Here is a 19,002-nt window from a genome sequence, read left to right on the forward strand (position 1 = left end):
CAAGTCCATCAACTACAGAAGGCTGATTAAAACAACAGTGATAAAACAGAAATTCTATAGCTTCATCATAGGCTCCATTCTTTGAACTGTGCAGATACCAAGAGGTCTGATTTTACCATCCATGATGGAACACAAGTTTTCCATACACCACAAAGGACTTAGGGGAGAGTAATGAACATGTATGAAGTCTGTAGTGACTCCCATGATAGTATACTTCAAAGGTGGGGAAACCCTGTATCTATTAGGCCAAGGTAATTCCCTTTCTTATTTCCCCAATATTTACTGTGCCTATGCAGAAAAAAAAAAAAAAAAGAAAAGCAGCACAAAATAAGTTTTTCGGGGAGTGGTTGTTATCATTGTTGCTGTTGTTTTCATTTATTGTGCTTTGTTTTGTTTTTATTTGTTATTTTGTGGTGGTTAATTTGTGTGGTTGTCTTTATTGCTGTGGTGTGTTTTGGATTTTTTGTTTGATTTTTCTTTTTCTATTGTTGATATGTTTCTTTTCCTTTTTCCCTTTCTTCTCTCAAATTAATATTTATAGCCTCTAAAATGACTCCACCCATTTTTTGCCTGTTTGATTTTACCCCCCCTTTTATTTTTTTCTTTTCCTCAAACAGAATCACATAATTTGAATCATCTTATTCTGTCTCTCAAAATGAAGGGGAAACAATGGAAGGTACCAAGACCAAACAGTTGTATGATCACTAAATAGTATTAAAAATGATCGGACTTAAACACCAAATCCAATCCAATGATAACAGTTCGATACCCAAGCTACAAAAAGCGAGACACAGAGGGGACCACTTATACTATCAGCCCAGGGGATAAGGGTGGGGGATATGAGATGCAAGCTGGGAACTGGGGTAGATGGATGACAACTTTGGTGGTGGGAATTCTCCTGGTTCAATGTCAATATGTACCCAAAATAATACTGTGAAAGATATGTAATCCACTTTGGTCAAAATAAAAATTATTATAAAAACCTAAATCCTATGAAAATCATCTTATTTATAAGTTTATATAGAAAATAAATTTATAAAAGTATGATTAAGAACATGGAAAGTTTGTTGCACAAATATTGTTCAGGTTTTTCTCTGAATGTAACTTATTTTTTGAAATTGTTTCTTTTTTATATTAAATCACCTTAAATAGAGTTAAAATGTTGATGATAGTTGAGTCTTAATCACACAATGCTGCAACACCTAACCCTTCACCAATGTTCATTTTCCACCACCAATTTTGGTTATCTCCCCATTATCCAAGCCCCAACCCAACCCAACCTCCAGTCTGTTTCTCTTTGACTATTTTCTCTCCCTTATTCTTTTAAACGTTGTAATTTGTAATACTATCATTGAACAGATATCATGCATATTATTTTGTTTCTTTCAGTTCTCAGTTTGTATCTAGAGCAGGGGTTTCAAACTCAATTTACCTGGGGGCCGCAGGAGGCAAAGTCAGGTTGAGGCAAGGCCGCATAAGGGATTTCACACAAAAAAAGTCCTCAAACGTCATTATTAACAGTTTTAATTATTTCTTCTGAACATGAATAGAACATTGAGTGAAGATCATGAACAGTTCTCTGAACATGGCATCTTTTGCCTATTCCTTGCTGCCAGAGACTTGACAGCACTTCTTCTCACAAATCTGAAAAATATTTGGCTTTAGAGAGGAAGCAGTTGAGACCCTCAGTATGGCATGAAGATGATCATCATTAAGTCTAGACCTGTACTTTGAGACTTGTAGAAGTTCAATGTGGAGAATAACTTTTCACACAAATATGTGCTCCCAAAAAGACACATGGTGCGCTTGAACATTCTGGAAAGCTCAGAGAAGCTGGGAGGCAATTCTCTCAAAAATTGCCCATACATGTCTGCTTTTCCACTAATCTCCCTAAACTTTGAGATCAGAGTTGCATTGCAGGTCAATGAGCTCCATTTGAATCACAGGAGGGGCATCTTGCATATCAAAGGAAAAGGGGTCCACAAAAATTTGGAAAGTGGCTATGTGCTTTTTGAAGTCTGCAAATCTGTGATCAAATTCCTTCTCTAACTTAAAAATAGCATTAACATATTTCTCACCACTGAATGGTATGCCTGCATCCACACTTTCCTTGCATCCTGGGAAATGGCAAAGGTTTGTCTGAGAGAGCTGGGATTTCCCTAACACAAGTTTTGTGGAGAATGCTCTCACGTTGTCATAGGCAGCACTGAGAAGCTGCCCTGGGTCTTGTAACATCTTGTTTAGTAGATTCAGCTTATGTGTGATGTCAATAAGAATAGCTAAGTCCATGAGCCATTTGTGATCACTCAACACAGAAATAGCATTCCCATCCTTCTCCATGAAGGCTTTCACTTCTCTCAACTCCAAATATCTTTTCAGGACATTAATCCTGCTAAGCCAACGTACCTTGGTGAAATAGAGCACACCTCCATATTTTGACTCCATTTCCTATAAAAAAGTATAGAACCTCCTGTGCTTTAAGCTCCTGAATCTGATTTGGTTGATGCATTTCACAACAGACATCACATTGTCACAGGGCAGGAGGCATTTACTGCAAAGGGCCTGCTGATGAATAATGCAGTGAAGAGCAGTGGCCTTCTCTACACCCTCCTCTTCAAGTTTTTTTTTTTTGAACAAGTGCCACCAGTCCATTTTTTCCACCCTGTTATCGATGGCGCTCCATCAGTTATTATTCCAACAAACCTCTTCCATGATACACTTGGATTCTCAAAGGCATCACAAGGATGCCAAAATATCTCATTAGTGGTGGTCTGGCCATGCATTGGAATTATTGTGAGCAGCTCCTCTGTCAATTCAAACTTGCAATCAATACCACGGACATAAATTGTGAGCTGCGCAATGTCTGTTATATGTGTGCCCTCGTCAAGAGCAACTGAGTATGCCTCAAAACATTTGGCTTTCTCACACAGTTGATGATAAATGTCATTTGACATGTCAGAAATGTGCTCTGCCACAGTGTTAGCAGAAAGGCTGATTTTGCTAAACTGACCTTTCTTTTCTGGACAGATAATACTTGCAGCCTGTAACATGCAATTTTTAACAAACTCTGCTTCTGTGAATGGTTTCCCTGCCTTAGCAATCCTCTCTCTTACCATGTAACTAGCTTCGACTGATGCAACATTCTCTTTGGTTGCTTTCTTGAAGAAATGTGTTGCCTCATTAGACATGTTTTAAGACTAGCAAGCCACTTGGCTCTCTCATTTTCTTTATATTTTGCACATTCCTCAGCATGTTTATTTGAATAATGGTGTTTCAAGTTGTATTCCTTGTGCACTGCAACTTTCTCTGAGAAAATAAAACATGTGGAGATGCCCCTGTGCTCACCAAAGAAATACTGTGTCTCACACTTTTCATGAAATTGTCTGTGCTCATCATCAATCTTTCTCTTCACTGCAGGCTTTGATGAAGTCATGATGATGGTATGACAAAAACTAATTCTGTAATAAACTTCTCTCCCTTCTCTCCTTAGGCCTCTAATAATGCAAGGGACAGCGGGCAGGAGCAGTGGAAGTGACATCTGCACTAGGCACAAAGTATTCGCGATTATTCGCTTACCGAATATTCGCAATAAAAAAATTGCATTAGTAAGAAAAAAATTGCAAAATATCACATTAAACCTTTGCATACCCCGAAGGGAACTGCTCGGTGTATGTGAATGTTTAATGCGATTTTTTTCTTACTAATGTGATTTTTACTGCCATTTTCAGTAAGTGAATAATCGCGAATACTGCGATATTTGAAGTCTGACAGCACAAAATGTTGTACGGAGGGCCACAAATGGCCCATGGGCCACGAGTTTGAGACCCCTGGTCTAGAGTGATCATTTACAACTATTATCCTAGTGGTCCTTTCTCTGTCTTCACTAAAATTCCTACCAACATTTTTATTGTCTTTGGGTATTATTCTCATATAAGGTTTGTTTTTATTTTCATGTCTCACAGATGATTACAATCATTCTTTATCTCTAAATATTCCTAATACACATTTCACTCAGCATGTTACTCTCTATTTTCACCAATGTATCAGCAAATTTCATTACTTCATTTTTCCTAAAAAGATGTGTAATATCTCATTATGTAGATAACTATCTTCTATACTCATCGGTTCTTGGGTACTTGGCTTGTCTCCAGATGCTGGCAACTGTGAATATTGCTGCAATGAACATGAGTGTAGATGCCTTTTCTGCATTGTTTTGGGGTCTGTAGATTATATTCCCAGGAGGGGTAGGGTTGGTTCCAATGGAAGCTAAATTTATACATTTTTTGTTTGTTTGTTTGGGGGCCACACCTTGTGACGCTCAGCTGTTACTCCTGGCTATGCTCTCAGAAATCGCTTCAGGCTTGGGAGGAGACCATATGGAAGGCAGGGGAATTGAACAGTGGTCTGTCCTAGGCTATTGCTTGCAAGGCAAGCCCCTTACCTCTAGCGCCACTACTCCAGCACCAAATTTATACATTTTTGAGGAAAGCCTATATTGTTTTCCAAAAAGGCTTGACCAGTTAGTTGGCATTACTGTTATCAGTGAATGAGAGTTCATTTGTCTCTGCATCCATGTGCTAACACTGACTGTTCTTGTTCTTTACGATGTGTGCCTTTCTCTGTGGAGTGTAGTGATATCACATTATTATTTTGATTTGCATCTCCATAATAATTAATGATGTGAAGCATTTTATATGCTTTTTGGCAATCAGTATTTCTTCTGAGAGGAAGTTTCTGTTCATCTATCTCTTAGTTTTTGAAAGGGTTTAGGTTTTTTAAACTCTATCAGTGCCTTATATATCTTAGTTATTAACTTCTTATTAAATGGGTACTGAGTGAATAATTTCTCCCATTTCAGGGATGGTCTTTTTATTCTGGTCACTGTTTCCTTTAATGTGAAGAAGCTTCTTAATTTAATGTATTCTATTCATCTTTAGTGCTACATGCTTAGCCTGTGGTGCTGAAGCCTATTCACAGATTATAAAATTTAAGCTCACTAGACAAATAGTGTAGACTTAATATAAAATATAAAGTCTAAGGTCCACATGTTGGCTTCTTAAAAATTAAGTTGCTTTGATTATAAATTCTAATAATGTTTGGTGTGTATTTAAAAGACAAATATATGCATATATATTAAGGTTGTTAGCATACAGAAATGTTTCAAGAAAATAAACACATTTTTCTCAAGGTTTATTGTCAATAACTGGGATAATTATATTGTAATATTGAGAAGTCAATCTCTATCCTTTTAGGCAAGTTATTTTCAAGGTAGAGTTTCCAAATATTATAGTCTATATGTGTATAACAGTTTGTTACAACAAATTTTATACATGTTTAATTGATAAAAATACATAAAGGGGATCAACACAATGATTTTCAGAAACATTAGGTAGAAGTTTCACAGGCAGCTTTCTATCACATCTCGTAGTCACTCTTGGCTGTCTTTGGGGATAATATGGAATGCCTGAGATCTGGGATTGAACAGAAGTCAGCAGCATTAAATTAAATGCCCTATCTGCTGTGCTATCACTCCAGACCCTGTAAGTACAGTTTTAAAGGGTTAGGGTGCCAGGTATTTGGTGCAACAAACTTATCCTCCTGCTACTAGAGAAAAAAGGTTTCACTTTAATTGTCTTCCTGATTGGGTCTTGTTGGTATGTGGTCGGTTTTCTTTCATAGCAAGATTATCTTTCTACCTTGAAAATATTTTCTACCTAGAAAACATTGTTTATAAGGATTTTAGTTCCATTTCTTTTTTCTTCTTTTTCTTTGGTTTTTCAGGCCACACCTGTTTGATTCTCATGGGTTACTCCTGGCTAAGTGCTCAGAAATCGCCCCTGGGGGGACCATATGGGACACCAGGGGATCGAACAGGCAGACACCTTACCTCTAGCGCCATCTTGCGGGCCCCTTAGTTCCATTTCAATGTTGATCAATAGATGTTTTAATGTCGACAAGATGAGGATGATGCAAACATATGTGCTATATCTTTGGTCATCTTTCACTTAAGTAATATTTAGTAACATATATTTTGAGGGGCTGACACAACATATATTACTCAGAACACCACTAGGAATGATCCATTGGTTGAGAGCCAGGTGTTAGCTCTGAGAACTATTAGTATGACTCCAAAAACCAAAAGTAAAATAATAATAATAATAATAATAATAATAATAATAATAAACACATGTAATGAGAAACTGTGATTGTCTTAATGTAGTTATACTTATATGTTTTATTATTTACTTTAATATTTATTAATATGTGAGTTTTAGAAAAGTCAGAAGATTTATTTATACACATGCAATTTTGTACTGAATATTATTTTCCCAGAGAAGTAAAAAACTTGGAAATTTCAATCTTTTAAAATTTTATTTTTATTTAGTTTTCCTAATTTTTGGTTTGGGGGCCACACCAGCTCTGTTTATTGTTCTATTCTCACATTACTCCTGGCAGGTTCAGGGAATCAGATGGGATGTCAGGGATTGAGCCTGAGGTAGTTGTATGCAAGACAAGTGCCATATTCTCTTCCCCCTAGAAATTTTAAATTTTAATAAAACCAAATAGTAAGAGAAATTTTATATTTTATTATTAAGTGGTTTCCTACAGTCTAACTTTGATAATATATATGAACCTTAAGCATATCAAGTTTTTCTCTTATTTCACTTATTTTATTTTTCTTTTTGAAATTATGATTTCTGAATCTACAGTTCAAAAGTTCATTAAAAGAATGGAGTAAAGATTTATATTAAAATGGATTCTAAAGTTTATTGCTTTATTTGCTGTATTAAAGTTGATTATAATTTTTAAAAAAGAGTGCAGTTGATATATAATAGTACAGTTTAAATATGTTAAGGGGCATGGCAGATTTAACTTCACTCCTACGAAAACATGTATATTCATTTTGGCAGCTTTAAAATCTATAAAAGTTCCACCCGGCACAGTAAAATGTTTGATTTTTCTCATCAGATTAAGTAAAGCTGAACTTGATCAGGCAACTTCACAGCAGGAACTCTCTCCCTCCTCCTTGGATCAGTCCTCTTTGATTTTTTTTGAGATCCATTTCTACAGCTTGGCCACAAATTGGAAGGTAGATTGATTCGTTTCACCCTGGGATTGTTCAGATAGGTCACACCGGTGCCTTTGCTTTGATTCTTCCTTTTATTTTTGGCAATGGCTTTAGTTCTTTCCTGTTCCTATCACCACTTGTTATCTTTCCTACTGTGTTTCTATTTCTTCTTCTAAGGTTCAGATAGTTAAAGCAGAACAAGATTTCTTACTTCACTGTTTGTATCACCTCAACAATATATTCATCTGTAATGGGAACCCACCTGTGATTTACAGCAACATACCTAAAACTTAACTGTCCATAAAATTTATTACATATTTTTCTTCATTTATAGTATGCAATGCAGGCATGGAGTTAAATAGTAAATTTACCTTCACATTGTCTTCAGAGAGAATTATTGGTCATAGTTCATATGCAAATATGAAGTGAGCTGGCTCTTCCCTGAGAATTTTTTATTACTTCATAAAACTTCGAATTTGAGATGCACCCAAATGCTTTCACCCTCCCAGAGGATCATGTTTTATTCTTCACAGGGGAAATATTTAGTTTTTCTCATCAAATTCTAGTAAGATAATTATGTTCAGAATTGCTTGCAATCTTTTTAAATAGAAGAATTTCCTATCATATCTCAGGCTAATTATAAATGGATAGAGCAACATAGTAATCTTCTAATAGGAAGAAAATCATGTGTGGCTTATTACAGAGTTGGAGCATTTCTTACTGATTTTTACATTAATGCCTAGAACAACTAGTGCTTCACTCACTAGTTAAAGAACTTGCTAATTGGCACGTATCACCTCAATCTAGTTTCTTTTATATCCTGGTGCTCAATAGCCCATTAACGTCAACTGTATTCTATTACTATCTATTTTAGTAAGGAACTAAGAAAGGCCATGCTGTGTGTAACCAGTAGAAGAACATTAATATCACTTCTGCTGCTCTGAAAAAAAATTTTATATAGGGTTATCATTAAGTTTAAGTAATTAATATTTAGATAATTGCATTTAGGGTAAGATTATTTTAGTATGTTAATAGACCCTGCTTTTTCCTTCACTTTTGTTTTCAGTGCTGTGTCAAAAAAGAGATATCCAAACAGAAAAGAGCGGGTACATGGGCATGAAAACAACTTATTGGTGAAAAAAGTCCTTCTAAGTATCAAAGATAAGCTAAGGATTTACCAGGCTAATTTCTCCCAGGGAGTGGTTGTCAGTCCTATAAACAGAAGGAGCAAGTGAGTTGTTTTTGTTTTGTTTTGTTGGTTTTTGGGGCCACACCCAGTGACGTTCTGCGATTACTCCTGGCTATGCGCTCAAAAGTCATTCCTGGCTTGGGAGACCATATGGGACGCGAGGGGATCAAACCATAGTTCGTCCTAGGTCAGCACATGCAAAGCAAACATCCTACCGCTTGCACCACCGCTCTGGCCCTGCAGTGAGTTTTTTAGCATTTCATAATACCAGAAATTTCATCAAAGTTTTTAGACAAAAGAAATGAGAAAACTTGGGGGTAAATTTGGGACAGTGGTGAAAGTACAGTGCAGGTTACTTCCTTGAGCTCTGCTGACCCTGGATTCCATCCCATCAACTCATATGGTTTATATGGCCAGAAGTGACCACTAAGAGCAGAGCCAGTTATGTTTTGAGAGTCGACAGGTAAACCATTCAAATAAATTTTAGAAAAGGAAACAGAAAAAAAAGAACAAGAAATGGGCCAAAGTTGCAAAAATTTTGATAATAAAATCAAAATATTATTTCAAAAGCACTATTAGAGTTTAATTCATATGGAATTTGTGTTAAGATTCCATTAAATATGTGATTCTGTGAAAGCATTTAGTACTTTAAGCTTTTAACTAATACTATGACAAGGATCAGGTATATAACTAGAAACTGGTAATTAAAATTATTATCTGAGAATATAGGTATATATTACAACTATCTATATTGTAATACAGACTAATGACACCATAAATATTTCTTCAGTTTCCAATGTATATTTGCCTCCCACACAGTGTTTGCTTTTTTACATAATTCAGAAACTCTACTTAATTGATTAAATATTCACCAAGTATCTTCAGCTTGAAGTTCTTATATGAATTTAAATGCACAGTGAAGTAGCAAGGGGAAAACATAGATTTATTATAAATCCAAGAAACCATAAAGACAAAATATTATGGTCACACCAATGCTGGAACTTCTAAGAAGATAATTCAGCAGGAAATAAAAATCTCTGATGAGGTCCAACTAAATGATATTAGAGGCAGCATGAAAAACACTTACTTATAGAATCATTTTTCTGAGGTAATTGTGCTCTTTCATAATCATCTACTTCCTAACTTGGGGTGTATCCATCAGTTTATGTTCTCTCACTTTTTTCTTCCTCCCTCTCTTCATCTCCTTTCTCTCTTTCTCTCTCTGTCCATACCTCTCTCCCTCTCTCTTACTTTCTTTCTCCCACTCCTGACCTCCCACTATTATTTTTCTGGGAGACCAATGAGTGAATGTAAAAAAAAAAATTGGTATACGATTCCTTCTTTTACTGAATATTTTTAGGTAGGTTTGATTAGAATAACTGTCATCATCATGTTAAATATCTAAGTTTTAAAAGTTTAAATGGGAGAAACTTCTACGTTTACAAAATTCTTCTAATCACTATTATTCTCAGTGTTTTCTGCCTTTCCAGCCTTAATTATACCTCTCTGAACAATTCCTGAGGATTGCAAAGGTTCTAAGAAATGCCTAATAAATATGTGCATGTTGTTGTTCATAGAAGTTCAAATAGCACAGCTTAAGAAGGGATTCCATACTGTGTTTTAGGTACCAAAACATCAAAAATCACTAATTTTATTAATTCTCACATTCTTAGAGGACAAAATAGTTTCGTGAAACACTGGTACTTCTTGAAATTATTTTGCATCATTTCTAATTTTTTATAAACATCAAGTGTTAGAAATGCTGAATTATTTAATAAAATTTGGATTTATTAATAAAAATATTCACAGCTGAATCTATTTTTCAGAATGTATTTTAATCCAATAAAATTCTTTAAGTTAATGTCTAAAACAGGAAACTCTTATGGAGTCTGATTTTTTAATTGAATAAATTATTTTTGCATTAGTACGTGAAATATATTGGCTTAATACTATTTTCTATCACTTGAAATTGATGATTTCAGAACTAGCACAGCAATGACAACACAGGTATCAGAGGATTAGAAGAGGATAATTTAAGTTAATGATCAATCTTAGCAAAACAAAGGTTTCTTGTTTATAAATCATTGGTTTTATAAAATAATCAAAAGTCTCAATCCATGGAAACCATTTTCCTATTTATTTTATAATTTTGGCATCATGATTTTAAATAACCATAATAACATACTCACAGGCACACTATATTCCAATTCCTTATCCATCACCAGCAGAAACATCCATCTACCAATATACTCATAAAAGCCACTTCTTTCCGATGAAAATAAATATTGACTTGGTTAACTTATGCAATCCAGAATCATTTAAAAATATAATTAAGAACACATATATGATTTTAGCAGTCATTTTAAACAATAGTTTTGTCCTTAGGATGCAGTTCAACAATTGTGTTGACCAGGCAATGATTTTTCTTTTTTTTAAACATAATTTTCCAAAAAAATCATATTCTATAAATTTGTCTTTTACAATTGACGGGATTTATTTCCATCAAATATGTTAAAGTAAAGCAACAATAATGAAATAACTAATTATAATAGCTAATGTCCATACCATAATTATTAAACACCTATCAAACTTTTAGAATATACTATGTAAAATTTATTGTTATCACAGTTACCCAATGAGGTAGATGCTATAGATATTTGTGGTGTTTAAATGTAGAAACTGGCGCAGAGAAAATAAAACAACATGACTACACCTGATGCTCTTCTTTCTATGTTTTACTGACATTATATTTCAGAAGAACACAAAGTCTAACATTCAAAAAATTATAGGAATTTTATAGATTATTATAAACTAATTTGGAGACATTATAAATAATGTTAAATAGCATAAATTTATAATTATTATAAATATACACTTTAAATAGATATGTATTAGTTTTACCCTAAATACACAGTAGACTAATAATGAAGATATTTATGTATATATAAAACTTAAACATGATAACCAGTACCATTTGAATTTCTGGTTTATTGGGTTTATTTTTAACTCTATTTTTTATTTAGAACCATGGTTACAAGATTGTTCATAATAGTTTTATTTTTCAAAGATGAAGTTGTTTATGATTGAGTTACAATCATACAATGTATAACAACCATTACCAGTGTGCATTCTTTTCTTTTATTGGGGGACCTTGAAGGCAATTTGCAATATAAAAGGCTCATTCCCAACTCTGAGATATTATTATTGGTAGGACTTAGGGAATCAAATGGGGTTAGCAGGAATCAACTATAGTTGACCATGTGCAAGGCAAGTGCCCTCTTTTTTGTGTGTGTGTCATCTTTGCGCAGGGCCCATGTTAATCTTCTCTGTATCGTTCCAATTTTAGTATGCGTGCTGTGGAAGTGAGCACAAGTGCCCTCTTTTTTAAAAAAAATAATTTGGTCTGTCTAGAAAACAGTGGTTAAGAAATACTACTAGCAGGGAAAATCACTCAGCTACGTGCAAAGCTTATGTCTGACTCTACGGTAAGAGATCACTCCTGACTCTGCTCTGGGAGCAAACATGGTGCTGAGGATCAAAACGTGCAAAGCAAATGTCTACCGGGCACTTAAAATAGACATTTTGGAAATATTAAGTCTTTTAGCATCTTTTATACAAATAAAGAACATGCAAAAATCTACTTGCATTAATCTTCCTGCCTATATAATCACCAAGGAAACTAATGCTGCTATATGTGCTATACTTGGTATTCTTTCTTCACTTATAAACTTATTATAAAGATTATTTATTTATTTATTTACTCATTCATTCATTTAAAAGATTGTATAAAGTTCTAAGTGTTGAGCAGTTTAGCAGAGAATGAAATTGAAGATGATAATAACACAAGAATTACAATAATGCAATGTAACTACCTACTTATACATACATAAAACTCACATTTCAAAGACATACTCTAATGATTATTATCATTATATAAATAGATTTACTAATGCACCTCTGAGCCTGCTTGGGTCGCTGTATAAAGTCATCACAGATTCAGTGTCTAACATCAGATTTATTATCACAAGTTTTGGGGGGTGTTTGTTTGTTGTTGGTTTATTTAGGTTTTGTTTTTGTTTTTGGACCACACCTGGTGACGCTCAGGGGTTACTCCTGGCTATGCGCTCAGAAATTGTTCCTGGCTTGGAGGACCATATGGCACACCAGGGATCAAATCCAGAACTGTCCTGGGTCAGCGACTTGCAAGGCAAATGTCCTATCGCTATGCTATCACTCCAGCCCCAATTATTGTCACTGCTTTGAAGGCAAGAAGGCCAAGATTAAGGAGTACCAATATTGGTTCATGGTGAAGAATCTCTTCTTTTTCTGCCTCTAATAAGAATTTATGAAAAAATTATCATCTGCTAGCATTAATACATAGTACTTAACTAATACTTCAACTGACTCAGATCACAGAGAGGATAAATTCCTCTTGGCTTAGAATTGGAAACTTTATTTGTACAGTTTCAAAAGAAGCATTTCAGATTGAGCAAGTCTCTCAACACCAACTTGCAAAATCTAAGCAGATTTTTAAATAATTTTTAGAAGATATATTTGTAAAGAAAGTTATTTTCCTCTAGCAGCTTCCACTCATGACAACAAAATTTCTTGTTGCCATATCCTTCCAGTACATTTTTTACACACAGTGTGGGCTCCGTAAATGTTGCTGACTAAATTGCATTAAGGATTGAAGTGAAGTGTTGTGATTATTTTCATCTGGTTGCCATAGAAACGGGAGGAAAAGCTTTTGTAGAAGTGAAACTTTTTTGATTATCTCCCCTAGGTAGATGAGAAAACCTGAGGAGTAGGAAGAGAATCTCGCTGAACCCACGCTGAGAAGCCCTTCACCAATCCCTGATGAAACTGCATTATAATGAACTATTTTGTGTTTCTACTCGATGACTCCCTAATTTGATTATAGATTTTTTTCAGGAGAAATATATATATTTTTTGTATACCCTGAGGAAATAGTTTAGAGCTCCTTCTCAAATTCCACAAATAGGTGGCATTGTCTCCATTTTTCAGAGGGCATTTAAAAAGCAATCAGTGTGTCCTGCCAGAAAATCATCTCTACTTTGTGGGTATCAGCAACCTTGAACAATGCGAGTTGCAGGTTTGTTCACTTGCTATATTTCTTACGTATTGCTAATATAATCAGCATTCAAAAATCTGGTGAAGGGGGAAGTTCTTTTGATGAGTAAAATCCAACTCCAATCATGGCTGTAACTATGGTGCTTAAATAAAGATATAAAAAAATTTCCAGATGCTGATAATTATTCATGAAACCTCTCCCCATGTGATAAAGGAAAAAGATAAAACGATTATTTTAAATAAATTGTCTTTCTTCCTCTCTGCCTATTATTTTTTCTTAAACTTTTCTTAATAAGATCAACTCTAAAATTATATTAAAAAAATCTTTAACACCACCACCAACATCCCAACCCCAGAAATAATACATTTTTGAATTTGTAAGCAATTTTTCTTTTAGTGAGTTAAATCAAAGCTCTTGATATTATCTTTACATATTCACATTTTAAACTTAAGCTAATAGAACTTGAAAAACCATCTTAAAATATTGACTTTATTTTCATTTATTAAGTAAGATTTCTAGATATTCTTGATAGTCCTTGGTCGTATCATAACCAGTGATTCCCAAACCAGGATTCATTTGTATATTGAGATTATATTTAAATATTACATATAATCAGTCTCACATTAGATTTAACCTAGGGGACCTAAATAATATTAAAATAAAACAAAGTGATTCATTTGCCTTTGAAGAATAACTATATTTTTTCTGTGATTTACTTTATATTTGGTTGTGAATTTATCCTTTGTTTTTAACCTTTTGAAGTTTTTCTTTATCTTTTCTTTGTCTTATAGTATCTATTTAATTGTTATTGTTTTTCAAAATTTCATATTTTTTGTAATTTACAAATTTGCTGATAACTATTTAATGTTATCAATGTTCAAAATCTGAACCGACCACCATTGTCAACATGCCCTCCACAAATAACCCAAGATTTTTCTTTCTTCCCAGTCTGTTACTTAGATAAAACTTTAAATAAAAAAGGTCAAAAAACTAATAATAACATTAATAATTCTAATAAATGTATTTTGCTTTTATTGTAAAAGAAAGTTCATTAAATAACATAAAAGAGAATACTAATATGACCTTACATTTAGAAATGTTCATTTTATACTTAAGAATTAGAAACTGACATTTTATACATTGATGAATTAATTTTGTTATACAAATCTAACGAAGTAGGGAGATCAGAATAAGAAAGCCTGTTAACGTTAACAGTAAATAAATTAGTTTACTCAATTGATTGGTAAAGAAATATAAAATGAGGTTAAGACAATGGCAGAAGGGTTAGTAAGTTCTTACTGCTAGCAGACCATTCTGTTATTTCATTTTTTTTTCTGAACATTAAGTGACTTCAACTACACATTGGCATGTAAATTGGTGTGTTCCTTTAGGAAGGATAGAATCAAATAAATGAAGTTGTCCAGAAATTCAAAACACTCCGATACTGTGGAATTTGTGGGGCATGTTCTCAGCTGTCAGCTCTCCCAGAAGTAGAAAAATGTGGGAAGGAGAAAAAAAAACCCTGGTGATATCAACCCGAATACCAGAAAACCTGGAGTTTGGTCAAGTTGGTATCTCTGCAGAGAATCATAGAGGAGTAGTGAAACAGGGTCATAGTGATTAAGTGATTAAGGGTAATGGATGTAGCAGGTGTGCCTTTGGCACAGCAGGGACTTGGCCCACTCTTTCCTTCCATGATTGCTAGCTTTCAGCTGTGTGGCTGGTCTGCCCATGATTTCTCACGATTTAGTGTACATCTCTTTCAATAAAAGAATGAGTCTATGGAGTTGGTTCAGTGCAACAGGGATAGAGTTTGTGGGCATGGTGACAGCTACCAAGCCTCCAAGAATAAAGAGGATTTTTGTTGAGGATAACCAAACTCACTCAAAACAAGCAAACAAACAAAAAACATGGTGATATTATACCCAAATCAGCATACCTGGAGTTTGGTCAGATTGGGGTTTCTGCAGAGAATCATGGAGGAGAAGTGAAGCAAGGCCAAAGAAAAAGTGGAAAAGTGGGTATTATGAGTGATGGATGCAACAGGTGTGGCTTTGTTTATTTAAAAAAATGTCTTTACTTACCCACAGTGGTTACAAAAATGTTTGTAGTTTGGCTTCAGTCAGTGCTATATTTTATAGGAAATGCTTTCAGTTTTTCTCTATTGAGTATTATTTTTGACATTTGATTTGTGGTAAATGGCCTTCCTTCCATTCCCATCTCGTTAAGTTTTGTTTTTATTTTTAGTATGAATGGGTGTTGACCTTATATAATGCTTTTTCTGAATCTATTTATATAATAATATGATCTTAATTTTTCTGTTTGTTGATATGGAGTATTATGTTGATTGACTTGTGTATGTTAAACCATCCTTGCATCGCTGAAATGAATCCTGCTTATCATGGTGTATGACCTTCTTGATTAAATGTTGCATCTTGTTTGCTAGGATTTTGCTGAGGATCTTTGTATCTGTTTGTATCAGGAATTTTGTTCTGTAGTTGTGTGTGTGTGTGTGTGTGTGTGTGTGTGTGTGTGTGTGTGTGTGTGTGTGGCATATAGTTTGCTTTTGGTATAAAGCTGATGCTAGCTTCATAAAAGCTATTTGGAAATGTTTCTGTTTTTTTCAACTTCTTAGAAGAGTTTGAAAAGTATTGTCCTCTTGAAAGGTTTAGAAGAATTTGTTAGTGAATCCATCTGAGTTTGAGCTTCTGTTTTTGAGAAGACTTTTGACTATCATTTTAATTTCCTCAATAGTGATGGGTCTGATCAGATTTGCTAGATCATCTTGGTTTAACCCTGGAAGGTTATGAGTCAAAGAATTTATCCATTTCTTTCAGGAAGTCTTGTTTTGTAGCATAGATTTTCTCAAAGTAGTTTCTGGTTACCCTTTGAATTTCTGCAGTTATCTGTAATGATCCCCCTTTGAATTTTTTTTTTTTTTTTTTGGTTTTTGGGTCACACCCGGTGACGCTCAGGGGTTACTCCTGGCTATGTGCTCAGAAGTTGCTCCTGCAGTGGGGAACCATATGGGACGCCGGGGGATCGAACCGCGGTCCGTCCTAGGCTAGCGCAGGTAAGGCAGGCACCTTACCTTTAGCGCCACCGCCCGGCCCCCCCTTTGAATTTTTTTATTTGGTTTATTTAGTTTCTCTCCCTTTCTTTATGAGATTTGTTAGTAGTTTATCAATCTTGTTAATTTTTTCAAAGAACCATCTCTTGCTTTCATCACTTTCAGATTGTTTCTTGAATTTCTAATGCATTAATCTCTGCTCTAAGCTTTATTATTTTCTTCTGTCTGCCTACAATGGGTTCACTTTGTGGATCCCTTTACAATTTTATGAGCTGTACCATTAAGTTATTTATGTGGGCCCATTCTTCCTTCATGATGAGTGTTTGCAAAGCTATACATTTTCTTCTAAGTTATGCTTTCCCCGTGTTCCACAAATTCTGATAATATATGTCTTCATTCCCATTTGTTTCGAGGGATCTTTTGATATCATCTCTGACTCACTTGTTGTTCAGTAATGAGTTGTTTATTTTTAAAGTTTTTTCTCTGTGTCTCTTTGAAATTCACATTAATATCAGTGCATTATAATATAAGAATATAATTTGTAGAATTTCTGTCCTCTTTATTTCATGAAGGTATGTTTCATCAGCTAGCATGTGTTCTATCTTGGAGAATAACCTACGGGAGGAGAATGCATATTCAGTTTTCTGGGGATGGAGAGCAATATATATAATATATCATATATAATATATTATTTATAATAAGCCACCCTCTTTTTTTTTCTCTCCTCAGAGTCATATATTTTGTTGGTTTTTAGCTTGGTTGAGTTATCAAAGGGTGACATTACTGTGTTGAAGCCTCTCATTATTATTGTATTGCTATTGATATCTTCCTTATCTGAACAGCATGCACTAGCTAGAGCTGTTGTACAGAGGCCCTGGGCTGAGACTGGTTCTGCTCAGCACCAAGGCCCCCAGCCTCTTCCCTATGAACTTCCTGGATGGCCACGACTTGCAGTTACATTGGAACTCTTTTTTGTAGTTCGAGGGGGGACTTGGGAAATTCTGCCTCCATATGGTCATAAGTCCTGACAATCACAGGCTGGGCTGTAGCCCTCCTGGGAAGTGAGGACAGAGGGTGAGATGCTGCTAAGCAGCAGTTCTGGTGCCACCCTGGGGCTTTGGAGATCTAGACAAGCCATTTCTATTTGACCTCCTTATGAGAGGTTGGGCATGACCTGCAATTTGACTCAATCAGGTGAGATCCAAGCTGAATCTCCTTCTCCCCACTTTTCTTGCAAGGGAAGAAGCTAGGCCTCTACTTCCCCACTGAGAGGCCGGCAGCAAATATTGTACAGTTACACACACACACACACACACACACACACACACACATATATATATATATTTATATATATACTTACATCTGTTTTTGGGAGGGGAGGTGACACATCACACTCCACCCACCAAGCGTGTTTGACATGTAGACACCAGGCCCACAGCCTGTGTCCTACCTGTCCTGCTTCCTGCTCTATCAGTGCCATGAGGACAGAGGTGACACCTCTCCAGCTATGGCTTCTCCTGGCCCTGCCCTATTACTTAGAGATCGAGCCACCAATAGCAGTGCTGGCTGTGTAAGCTATGTGAACTTTTTTTTATTATAATAATTTGTATTGTGACCAAAGTGTTGGATACTGTGACTTGTTAGAGGCCATTTTGCTGTCTTCTGTCTTAGTCCAGCTTTTCACCTACAAGCTGCCTACGTGCAGTTTTGCTGTGAGTCCTTGAATTAACAGGAAAGAATGTGCAGCTGCAGGAGATAATTAACTTTGTAGCCCGGAGGAGAGCAACACGGCCCGGTACCATTCCCAGAAATGAGGTCCTACTCCCTCAACTGCATTCCAGAGTTAATGAGACATTTATCATTATGTATATGTTACATTGTCTGTTCAAGATCATTTCTGTAAGAATAAATACCCCCACCTCCTAATAGTTAAGAGTTTAGGAATGTAGCTAGAAGGTCACAAGATGTCTCCATGGAAACTGCACGTTCATCATGACTTGCAGGTCGTCCTGCCCCCTATCCCACTGCCCACTGCCTTATTTGGAAAATGATTTACTTTCTTTGTTTCATGTAGCCTGAACTGTAATTTTACCTTATATGGAGCAATGTAGTAGCTTTCGCGCCAAAAGTTTGATTGACACCGCCTTTTGCCTGCCTCCTTCACCTTCCCTATATAAGAAGGTGCTGGACTCCAATAAAGTCACCTTTGAACGGTCTGATCATCTTAGGTCGTTATTACTAACCTCTCTCAGATTTTTCACAGGTGTGGTCGTGCTTCTAGCCCTGCTAAATAAAGGTGCGGTCGTCCGTGAGCCTCTCAACTGATTCCTGCTGGCCGGGCCCCTCCGGGGGGCTTGCAGGACCCCGCATTTTGGCGCCCAATGTGGGGCGTGAAGACCACCACCACACTCGAACGACTACAGGGTGGCGAATCCGGAGCTGTTTCGTAAAACGCAGGTACCTCATCAGGGTAGCGTAGAAATGAGTTAGCCTTAACAAATAATAAACTGCAGTTTTTTTCAAGTCGTTCCCACCGCTGCCCCTGATTGGCTTTTGGGGCTTCACCCATAGGATCCGCTACC

General features: G+C 35.6%; 1 non-coding gene across 1 annotated transcript; it reads right to left on the reverse strand.

Annotated features, from left to right (window-relative positions):
* Positions 1-11,521: 11,521 nt before the first annotated feature.
* Positions 11,522-11,628, reverse strand: LOC126021708 (U6 spliceosomal RNA). Its single transcript, XR_007500198.1, has one exon. It is a non-coding gene; the product is annotated as a U6 spliceosomal RNA (small nuclear RNA).
* Between the last annotated feature and the right edge of the window lie 7,374 nt (positions 11,629-19,002).

The sequence above is a fragment of the Suncus etruscus genome, chromosome 10 (genome assembly GCF_024139225.1).
Source record: "Suncus etruscus isolate mSunEtr1 chromosome 10, mSunEtr1.pri.cur, whole genome shotgun sequence".
In the NCBI taxonomy this organism is placed as follows: Eukaryota; Metazoa; Chordata; class Mammalia; order Eulipotyphla; family Soricidae; genus Suncus; species Suncus etruscus.